General features: G+C 40.6%; 1 pseudogene; it reads left to right on the top strand.

The window, feature by feature from the left end:
• The first annotated feature begins 376 nt into the window (after positions 1–376).
• LOC102982624 (dnaJ homolog subfamily C member 30, mitochondrial-like) lies at positions 377–1,075 on the top strand (annotated as a pseudogene).
• The last annotated feature ends 10,595 nt before the right edge of the window (positions 1,076–11,670 follow it).

Here is an 11,670-nt window from a genome sequence, read left to right as displayed (position 1 = left end):
GCTGCAGCTGTTACTAGTACAAAACTGCCTCTGAAACGGAAACATGGATGCCTACCCAAAACAGGGCTGCATGCTGGCACTTGTGGATGTGTCCTAGAGGGGGTTATGAAAAAGGATTCTCAAGGCCCACAATTCTTATTTTAGTAAATTCTTTCATCCGTTATATTTTGCAGTTTAAATCAGGAGATGCTGTTGCTTGTCTAAGACAAAATGATGCATTATGTTGAAGTGGAGAAATCCACACAGTGACAGGGATACAGTAAAAGCACAGGCTTCCATTTAATAACTGAGGGATACCACATGTAGAATCCCGAAGGTTTACAAAACTGTGTGGGTAGAATCAGGCCTTTCCCTGGATGTGGAGACCTGTTTACAGATGTACGCCAGGAGAATGGGAAATATCGCTGGGCTTGATCAAAACACCATTTGGGGGTCGCGGCTGTTACTATGGAGGGTGTGGCAGGCCCCGGTGTTTCCACAAAACTCGGGATCGGACCTGGGCCTGGAAGCGAGGACTTGTTCCCGGAGCGACGGCCCTTACTCGCGCACGGCGCTCTACGAGCTGCTCGGCGTCCCCTCCACGGCCACGCAGGCGCAGATCAAGGCAGCTGACTACCGGCAGCGCTTCCTCTACCACCCGGACCGCAACTCGGGGAGCGCCGAGGCTGCCGAGCGCTTCACGCGCATCTCCCAGGCCTACGTGGTGCTGGGCAGTACCACCCAGCGTCGCAGGTAGGACCGCAAACTGCTCCTGCGCGGCCCCGGGGTCCGGTCCTCCAAGACGCCCGCCACCGACCCCGACTCGCCCGGCACCCAGCCGCCCGCCTCTCGGACCCAGGGCCGCGCTCAGGCCTCGTAGGGAGCCAACCGCACCATGCTCGACTTTGACGCCTTCTACCAGGCGCACTACGGCGAGCAGCTGGAGCTCGAGCGGCGCCTGAGCGCCCGGCGGGAGGCCCTTCGCCAGCAGCAGGAGGACCGGGTCAAGAAGGGCTTACGCTGGGACGAAGGCCGAGAGATGGCTTTCGTCTTGGTTCTGCGCGCAGTCTTCATCATCCTGGGCTTTCGTTTTTAATCGGAGAGCGGAGGGAAGGAGAGCAGCCCCCCGCCCCCAAGAATTGGCCTTTCCTGTCATCTTGAACCCATTGCCTTCCACTGTCTACCGTTGTCTACCTCTGCTGGGATCCGAAGGAACTACTCTCCCCTTCCCCTTCCCCACCCGGCCAGCTTAGCCATTGACCTGCACATCCCTACCGCTCTGGTCCAGAAAAGGAGGCTTTTCCGTGCCCAAGAAAAAGGCCCCCAATGAGGAGTCCCGAAAGCCCGAGAGGGAGGGGTTTCCTGGAGGCCTTAGAGTGCCTGCTTCCAGATGTTGTCAATTTCTGGAACACTTGCTGTGGCTTTCCTGTAAAGCTCCGAGCAACACTCGTCTGTTCCTGCCCCACGTGTGTAGCATGGGGCTCCTCTGTAACCTTGAAACGGGCCATGTTACTAATCGTGACTGCCAAAAGAAAAAATCTGGGGTTATAAGACTCTTGTCTTTCTGTGAGTTCCCCAAGCCACAGGAGAGACGCAGTGTAGGGTAAGGATGTGATCTGTGGGAACGTGGCCATTCTTTGGTGGTCAGACCCCCACTCCACCTTTTGTTGGCGGTGTGAGTGGGAAAGAAAGCAAGGTCATGAGCGTGAGGAATGAGCCTTCCTGTGCCCATGCTTATCTAATGTATGACCTCGGAGAAGTTACTCTGTGGGCGTGATGACAGGAGCAAATCGTTGGCTCTCTTTCGGTCTGTCACACTTGATTATCCATGTTCTTTTAGGCTCAGTGATTAAAGTATGATGCCAGGGACTTCCCTGGCGGGCCAGTTGTTAAGACTCTGTGCTTCCACTGCAGGGGGCGCAGGTTGCATCCCTGGTTGGAGAACTAAGATACCACATGCTGCAGCAGCAAGAAAAAAAAAAAAAAAAAAAAAAAAAAAAAAAAAAATATATATATATATATATATATATATATATATATATAGTGCCAATAGAGTCAGGTTTGTCCTTGGGACAGTGTGCCTGGCACCTGGTCATCCCTTGACCAGCCAGCCCCACTGCTAACCGTGCAGCTCCTCCCTTCCCAAAAATAGAACAACAAACTGGGAGTGTGAGTTGCCTGAGTGTGGCCCAGCCTCCTGTTTCACTGGCAGTGCTTATTGCAGGCCCTACAAGCCGAGTCCTTGAAACATGGCTACTTGAGGCTGTGGGAATTGGGGGAGTTTGAGTAGACTGGACTTTTGAGTGACAGGAGGCACAGGATGGAAACACGCTTCCTTATTCAGAGCTGGCTGAGGGGTTTTTGGGGGTATTTTTCCCCTTTTCCTAATTGGTGCAGTGGGTTATCACTTGGCTAGAGCTGTGGTAATCCAGTTCTCTTAACCATGAATCACTGCACATGGGGTGTGGCTTAACTGTGAGATGGTAGGTACTCAGTGTGTAGGCACTGTTGAGTGTAAAGCTGTGGGGTAGGAAAACCTTTGCAGGAGATCTTCTACAAGGGTAAGGGCCTAAGTAGGTTCTAAACAAAGCCAGAGGTGCTTTGCAATATTAACACCAGTTCCTGCACTCAATCTTTTGTGTGCGATCCTTGGATAAATTGGGATAAACGCGTAGCTAGTGCAACTTGGTCTTGGGAACCATTCTGTTTTCTCTAGCCTTGGAGGTTGGGGGCAAACTCTTAGTCATGGCTTTGCAGTGACCATATGATTCAGTAGTAAAGATTTAAGCCCACTCTGGTTCAGACATGCTGGGCTTACGGAACCTTGGTTTGGGGGGAAGGGCATATGTACTTTAAAAAAGAACAGTTACTGTTATTATGTTTCATATTTGGAAAACGAGGGAAAGTCTGTTCTTTTCAAATCACAAACTACAGGAAGTGAAGCTTAGTAAAATGTACAGAGGCTGGTGATGCTCAACCAAGGAGTTGGGGCATAACAGAGTGTCCTTTGGGCAAGATTCTATCAAAGTTTCGATCAAATCGGGTTGGCGTTCTTTTGGGTTTTGCTTGTAAAAGCACTAGTGGTCTGTGATATCTGGGATCTTTCTCATGGGCTCTTTGACATAGATCTCTCAAGTTTGTTTTCTCTCAGTGAAGATCACAGCCAAGAACATTCCTTTGGGCCCCAGAACATGGAGGTAGACCAAGAAGGTTTGCGGTGGTGGGGTCCAGACTCTGTGAAACTTCTGGAACATTCCATGCAACTCCAAACAGCACAGTCAATAAAATATATTAATCATCCCCCCCAAAAAAAACCATTTGGGAACGGCTGACCAACTTGGATGGGCTTTTAATCTTCATTTTAAAAACTATATTAGTATCAGGTTTGTTTTTCCTATTTCTTCTTTGGAAAGTTGATTTAATTATTACGTTGCCATTTTGCACTTCACTTGTACTGTGTACCCTTTGTGAAAAATGTGCATTTTATTAAGTTTTAATGTATTACAGGATTTATGTTGAGTTTTAGAAAATGTTATAGAAAAATTGGCCAAGTAAAACAATTATCAGGTCATCATTGCAAAGCACAAGATGGTCATGCAAATAATGTCTCATAGGTGATGGTCAATGCACTTAGCTTCAGTCCTCCCTAGACCACAAGCAGGTGTCTTCCTGTTTGAGAGGGGAGGGCATTGGACATCTGGTTCATCCCCCACAGTCCTTGGAAGGGGGCTCATGAAAATTGCTTGGAAGGGCTGTGTGACGGGATCCCCATACTGGTTCAGGGTATGTTTTTCTTTTGGTTGATTTTGGGGTTTTTTGTTGTTGTTGTTTTTCATATGAAATATTGAAAAGAAATGGTTAGAAATGTCCATCAATTTACAGTGTACACCATTCTATAACAATTCAGTACACGTACTTGTCTTATCCCAGACTTACAAGAGTGTTTTTAAGGACTTCCACAGAAGAGGATTCCAGTTTTCATAAGCAATTTATTTTACTATTCATCTTCATGAAGCTCATGATACTATCTGACATACAGTATTTAAGACAAAAATTATTTCCACATCCTTGAGATGTAACCTGGGTGATAATGAGGAATTATTTATATATACTCCTATAAAAATGGATGAATTTAAAAATGAGTTTTAAGAACTCATTTAGCTTTCAGCTACCCAAGTTAAATAACCCTAGTCACTTTAGGATCCTCATTTTAAGAATAATTAATTTTAATTAAAAGTCTAACAATGAATACACTTTTTTGTAATACAAAATTAAAAGCATTACATATAAGGTTAACATCTGCTTTGTTCATCACCCCCAGTCTCCCAGAGGTAGCCTTTCTCAGGATTCATGTATATCTACATAGCCCTAGAAGGTATATATGTATGTGTGTATATATATATGTATGTGTTATATATATATATAAATCTCATATATATATATATGAGATTTTTGTCAGTTGTTGAGTATAACTACTCAAGTATTCATTCCAGACCTGGGAAATAATCCCAGAATGGTTTCAGGGATCTGCTGGACCCACTGTGACATGGACCTCAGTCCAAACTCCATTGATCACTTGACCTCCACAAACAAACCCCTACTCTGACTGGTAGATCCACCACAGTGATGTTTTGGGTCTGTAAGAATTAGTATCAAGTCAGAGCTGATGCATAGTAATCCTTGAAAAGTTTGATTGTTTCCCTTCCCCAATGCACAGTCATCCTGGTAAGAGGCCATAGGTCCTTTCAGGAAGGCTGGAGAAAGATTAGCAGTATAAATTTTTGTCATTGTAGCAGGGTACTTCCTCAAGGAGACCCAGCCCTGCTTCATTCAAGTGGTTTTGAATCTGTGGCTATTCACTTATAGCAACTATCTAATTTTCTTAGTCTAAAATATGAAGATTTATCCTATTATTTTTTTAAAGATTTATTTATTATTTATTTATTTATATTTATTTTTGGCTGCGTCAGGTCTTAGTTGCAGCAGGTGGGATCTTCGTTGAGGCATGTGGGATCTTTCCTTGTGGCATGCAGTCTTCTCTCTAGATGTGGCATGTGGGTTTTTCTCTCTCTAGTTGTGGTGCCTAGGCTCCGGAGTGCGTGGGCTCTGTAGTTTGCGGCACGCAGGCTCTCTAGTTGAGGCTCGTGAGCTCAGTAGTTGTGTTCTGAGGGCTTAGTTGCGGGACACAACTGAGGGCAGATTCTTTACCACTGGACCACCAGGGAAGTCCCTATCCTATTATTTTTTAACTGTTCTGTAGTATTAAATAGCCATTCCCCTTGTAACAAACATTTTAATTATTCCCAAGGTTTTTAATGCTCTTATAATGTACAGTAATGCACATTTCCTCTTGAACATATGCAAGTATTCCTCTTGGTTAAAGCCTGGGAAATAAAATATTGAAACATAGGAAAAATATGTGTATATATATATATATTTCCAATATTGCATCCAAATTGCATCACCACCAGCACTCTAGAAAACCATTTTCTTACCATTCTTGGCAATGTGATGTTCACTGTTCATGGAAAGAGCTAGTCCTCCCAAATCCACAAGTATACACCTTCATGTTTGAGAAAGGAGGGTCATTTGGTGTACATTTGGTTCACCACCCTCTCTGTCCTTAGAAAGGAGCTCAAGAAGATTCCTTGGAATGACTGTGTGTTAGGCATTCCCAAAGCATCCTCAGGTTTGGTGATTCACTAGAAGGCCTCAGGGGATTTTTAAAAGTTGTCACACTCATAATTATGATTTATGATAGTGAGAGGATACAGATTAAAATCAGCTAATGGGTAAGTTGCATGAGGTGATCAAGGCAGGAGAATCAAGGCAGAAGCTTTCAGGTGTCCTTTCCCAGTGGAGTCACATGGACATGCTTAATTCTCCCAACAATGATCTGTGACAACACACACAAAGTGTTGCCAACCATGGAAGCTCAGTAGAGTCTTGGTGTTTAGGTTTTGTCCTGAGAGTCAGTCATGTAGACATGCAGCGTCTACATGGGCTGACCTTAGCTACTCAGATGCCAGTCACAGAGACAAAAGCATGCATTCACCATAAATCACATTGCTATCATAAATTATCTAAACGTAGTTGTACCTAGAATTTCAATGCCTCTAGGCATAAAAAAACACTCTTATCAGGTAGACTGTTCCAAGGACTCAACACTCACCTCCCAGGAGCCAGCCAACAGCCACTCCTGAAGACACTCTTTCTTGGGAATGTGCAGATTTGAGCAACACAAGCCTGCTGGGTTAACCCTTTCCTGCAGAGACTGACATCTGCTTCCAAAAGTGGACATCACAGTAGTTATCTTACTTGCTGGCCTGCCCTTATTTACATCACTAGAGCAGATAAAGTCTTGAACAGAGAGACCGGATGGTGCTATGGGCACACATCACACTCTCTAGCTCCCAATTCCTGGGTTGTATAAAAACTGAAGTCTAGGGCTTCCCTGGTGGCGCAGTGGTTGCGCGTCCGCCTGCCGATGCAGGGGAACCGGGTTCGCGCCCCGGTCTGGGAGGATCCCACATGCCGCGGAGCGGCTGGGCCCGTGAGCCATGGCCGCTGAGCCTGCGCGTCCGGAGCCTGTGCTCCGCAACGGGAGAGGCCACAACAGAGGAAGGCCCGCATACCAAAAAAAAAAAAAAAAACAAAACAAAACTGAAGTCTACTTGTGCTTGTCCTACATTGCAGCCACTGTGAAAGGTGAGATTAGACGCAGTGGGCTTTTTGAGGAATGCCAAGCTGTTTTCTAAAGGAATTACAATATTTAAAATCCCCACAAATAATATATGAGGGTTCCAGTTTCTCCAGATCCTCACTAACCCTCTTTATTATAGCCATTCTAGTGGGTGTGAATGGTCACATTGTGTTTTTAATTTGCATTCCCTAACGAAGAATGATGTTGAGCAACTTTTTCCCGTGCTTGTTAGCATTTGAAAATCTTCTTTGAAGAAATGTCTATTCAAATATTTACCCATTTTTAAATTGGGTTAATATCTATATCTTTTTATTGTTGAGTTGTACGAATTCTTTATATGTCCTGTATTACAGTCTCTTTTCAGATATTTGATTTACTGTCTGTCCTCAGTTCAATTACAGGGCAAAGAACTCCCAAAGAGGCTTCCATTTGACTCTAGTGAGATACAGAATTGATTCTTACTGTCCACCCCCAAAAAGATTATGATAAAAAAAGAATTAAACTAGGAGCCAGAACACCTGATTAGCCTCTTATCTTTATCAGAAATGTTGTAAGACATTGGGCAAGCTCCATTTTAATCTCTTTGAATACTGCAGCCATGTAAAATGAGGGGGTTGAAATAGATATCTCTAAGGTCTACTCCATATCTAGAATTCTATGATATTATGTTGATTAGAGTCAAAGTATTTAAGTGTTCCTTGATAGCTTAAAACTGGAAGTTTAACCTTCAAACTAGAAACACATCTGATGTTGAAATTAGCTGATTTATTTTGAGAGAGCTTAGCTTTGATCTAATGCATGGATTTAGAACATCATGATGTGCTTTAAACACAATTTAAACATATAATGACAGTCTAAAGAGAGAATTACTGTAACATCCAAATTTTTAAAAAGAGCTTATATTGCAATTGTATCTTTAATTAGCCTGAGTTTCAAGTAAAGTCTTTGCAAAAAATAGACTGCCATTTGTTTGTTTGCTTTGTTCCTAGGAGCCTCTACACAGAGCTTCAACTAATAGTTGTAATAGAGTATAGGTAAAACTTTAATTTATAACAAACATATGTTTTTTTTAATATTTATTGCAACTCATTATTAAACATTGATTTAAATGATTTAAAACTAAATTTAAAATTTTGGTTTGCTTTAATAATAACTGGATAAAAACATAATCTGAAAGATTTTTTTTAACTTTTTATTTTATATTGGAGTACAGTTGATAAAAAATGTTGTGTTAGTTTCAGGTATACAGCAAAGTGATTCAGTTATACATATACATGTACCTATTCTTTTTCAAATTCTTTTCCCAGTTAGGTTGTTACAGAATACTGAGCAGAGTTCCCTGTGCTATACAGTAGGTCCTTGTTGTTTTTCTATTTAAAATATAACAGTGTGTTATATTTTAATATAACAGTCAATCCCAAACTCCCTAAGATATTTTTATTTAAAATTATCATGGAAATCAATATAAATGCAAGGTTCACTAACCAAAAATTGGACTCATTTTCAATGTGGATTACATTTCTCTATTTTGTGGTGGCAAGCTTCCCATTAGCTTATATTTTAATTTTTTCCTTTTATTATGTTTCTGTGGATGTTGTGTTTAAATTGTTTATATCTTGCCCTCAACTTTAGTCAAGCTGACAAAAAAAAAGAATATACCCAATAACCACTTGAAAACAGTGATCTAAGGGTTAGAATTTAAAAGATTGTTTAAAATGGTGGTTCCAAGGCCTCAATCTGATTCACTCAATATAAAGTCTATATGAAAGTAAAAAATAAATGAGATGTGAGAAGCAATTAGCAATTAGCAATAAAGTTGACAAGCAAACATTCAAAAATTTTAAAAAAGAGGTCTGTCAGCTTTCTGAGTTTAATTTGGCCTAGTTTAGGGCAGTTACAGAGGAATTTGTTGAAATATTAATTTTACGAACTGGTAGGAATCTCCTACTTTCTCTTTCAGTGTCTCATGTCTCTTTTTTATTATTATTGTTTTCATCTTTAACGATGAAGAATTTTTGAAGAAGTTGATGTAACAGTGAAGTATATGACTAGGTTCCTGCATCCAAGGTGCTTAAGATCCACTTGGAAACTCAGAATGTTTACCAAAAAAAAAAAAGATTAAAAAAAGAAATATACTCATTCCTCCTGTAGTGAACATCATAAAAATAGAGTTTCAGTTATGCAAATAGCATAGTCAGACACTAATGAGTAAATCATAGATCTTTTCTATAAGTAAAAAGGTACAGATATTTGAAATACATTTTTTTAAATATTAAGAAAATAAATAATGTTGGAACAGTTTTCTTGAATACAGTTTTGCATATTTTTAGTTGAAAGAAATGAGGTTGAAAAGAAACAAATTTAGGAAGATGAGTACATTCGGTCTTGTTTTGCATGGTAGGAATGGTGGAACTTTTGACAAACTTTTTATACAGTGACTCATGCAAAAGCTAATGCTTTAGAAAGGTTCTTCTGGCAGCAGTGGGTAGGGTGTATTTAAGGGGGCAAGAAGACAGCTGAGGAGATCATTAAATCAGCCATATATGTATGAGTCTAGGTCACTCGGACTAGAAGAAGATAACAGCACTGGGAATGGAAAGGGGAAAATGAAAGCAGCATGCAGTGCAGGAATTTACTGAATGTAATAATTCAGCAGATTGGAAAAAAAGAGTCAGGAAAAATTTCAAGAATGTGAGCTGAAAACTTAGAAAATGAAAGCTCCACTAGGAGAAAATAAAGCTGTTTGTGGGAGAACCAAGTCTGGGGAAAATTTTGATGTCTTTGATCAACATTGGGAGTTTGAGACAATGATCAGACATTCCATGGAAAACAACTTTTATATGGGGCTGAACCAGAGAAATTTGGTAAATTTAGAAATCATTTCAGTGGAGTTTATAGCTGAAATCATTAGAAGGTATGAAACCTCCAAGGGAAAAAATAAATGAAGAGTGGAGGGATAAAACACATGAGTCCTGTGGCACAATTTCAACAATGACTGAAGCGAGAGGACCTAGGAAACAGAAGTGGTAGAGAGTAATGGATAGAACTGGAACTCTGTAATGACTGTGAAATCGGAACAATTTCAAGGAGAAGTCACACAGTTTGGAAAAATTAGGGGTGATGATCACGAAGAAAACCTTTGCAGTTTACAAAAGGAGATCACTGGTTAACCTCAATTCGAGCACTTGTGAGAAGTCAGAACCTGCATCATGGGATTAAGTCAAGAAATTAGGAAATGGAGGCACCGCAAAAGTGGAGTGTTCTTGACAATTTTATGGTGGAAGAGGTTTCTATTTGGATTTAGGTAGAAATTGTTCAAAATTAGAATACATTTCACATTTCTTTTAGAAAACAATTTGGTTCAGCAATAAAACAGAAATAGGCAATGAATAATTCAGAGCCAGGAATTTCTAAGTAACTCATTAGCTAAACCAGACTTATGACATATTTGGGCTCTGTAACTACTCTTTGTACTATAATTATCCACCTGTGTACAAGTTGTGACTTCCCAAAACTTAAAGAGTAGGTAAGCAAAACAAATGGCTTAAAAGTGTGTTGTAATTTGTGTTTATCAGCCAAGGAGGGGTACCTAGAGAAGAGGAATAATCCAGGGAAAATGTGTGTTTTAGGGGGACTGGACCTTCTGTGAATGAAAAAATGCTGCCTGCCATATCAGTTAACAAAGGATGTTGCAGCCATCAAGCCACTAAAGCCACCCCAGATGGTGAGCCCTGAGGGAACTCAGGGTGGAGACAAATGGGCTGCTGGCTGCCAAGCCCTCAGTCACTGCAGCCACCCCAGAACGATGTACCCTGAGGGGCTTCAGGAAGGAGGAAAGCAGGCCACTGGCCCTAGATAGTTAAGGTGCATATCAAAGGAATGATTTCAGTGAGCCCAGACTCTTGCAACTTCCCATACCTAGAAAAGTGTTAAATTCATTAACTTGAGGTATATGGTTTTCTTTAATTAACAGTACTATCTGGTCTTCCTTGCAAAAACTCCTATGTATCCTGGCTTCCCCCTTGCCTCTTCAGAGCAGTTCCTCAGAGCTATCTGTGAGGATCCCTCCCAGGCTTAAGTCCTCAGTTTTGTCTGCCAAATAAAACGTAATTCTCACCTTTTAGGTTGTGCATATTTTTCAGTTGACACCTCCAAGAAAGAGCCCCTAAATTTTTCAAAGATGGGGGCAAAACACTGCCAGAGTCAGGCCTTTGTCAATAGGGAAAGTTGTAAGTGAAGATAAAAGGTTTTCTTTCTTTTTTTGCCTGCCCTTTGATGAGTGTATAATCTAAGATCTTAGTTTTGTCCTCAAACCATACCAATGTTTCTAATCAAAACTAACTTAGGGGTGATTATTTAAAAATAAACTTTTGAATGATTTAAACACTGTCACCTATTATCATTTAGGAAAATGTATATATTTGTATTTTTTGTCTCATTAAACACTATTAGTTTTTGTGTTCTCCAGCCAAAAGTTTCACTGGAATGATGACAGTGAAGGAAACAGATGCCCAGATTAAGTATGTTATGATATATTGCTCAATAGTGATAGCCAAGGCCACAAAGCCAATCAGTGACAGACGGAACTATTTTGTTAACTCTGTTCTAGATTCTAAGCTATAAGCTTGATGAAAACTGAAAATAAGTCATAAAAAGTTTAAAGGGCTGTAAATACATGATATGTGTGGCAAATAAGATAAATGAGTTAAAATCTAAAGCATATTAAATTATGATGAAAATTAGTATAGAATACATGATCAAAAAGTATGTAAGAGAGAATTCTGGACATGACAGATTTCCCATGACAATTATTAATTTTTTAAACAATTGATCTCATTCATTCAAAATCACGTGTGCAATTAGCAAGTACAAATGATTTGTTTATATCTTTGTTTAAAATTTTCTTAATCGACAGATTAAAAAATAAGCTCACCTTTATTCTACATTATCTTAACATTACATAAGGCTGAAAAATACTTATACAGCCT

This window comes from Physeter macrocephalus, chromosome 1, assembly GCF_002837175.3.
Source record: "Physeter macrocephalus isolate SW-GA chromosome 1, ASM283717v5, whole genome shotgun sequence".
Lineage (NCBI taxonomy): Eukaryota > Metazoa > Chordata > Mammalia > Artiodactyla > Physeteridae > Physeter > Physeter macrocephalus.
Note: the sequence above shows the minus strand (reverse complement) of the source record. Positions and strands in the feature narration are given on the sequence as shown.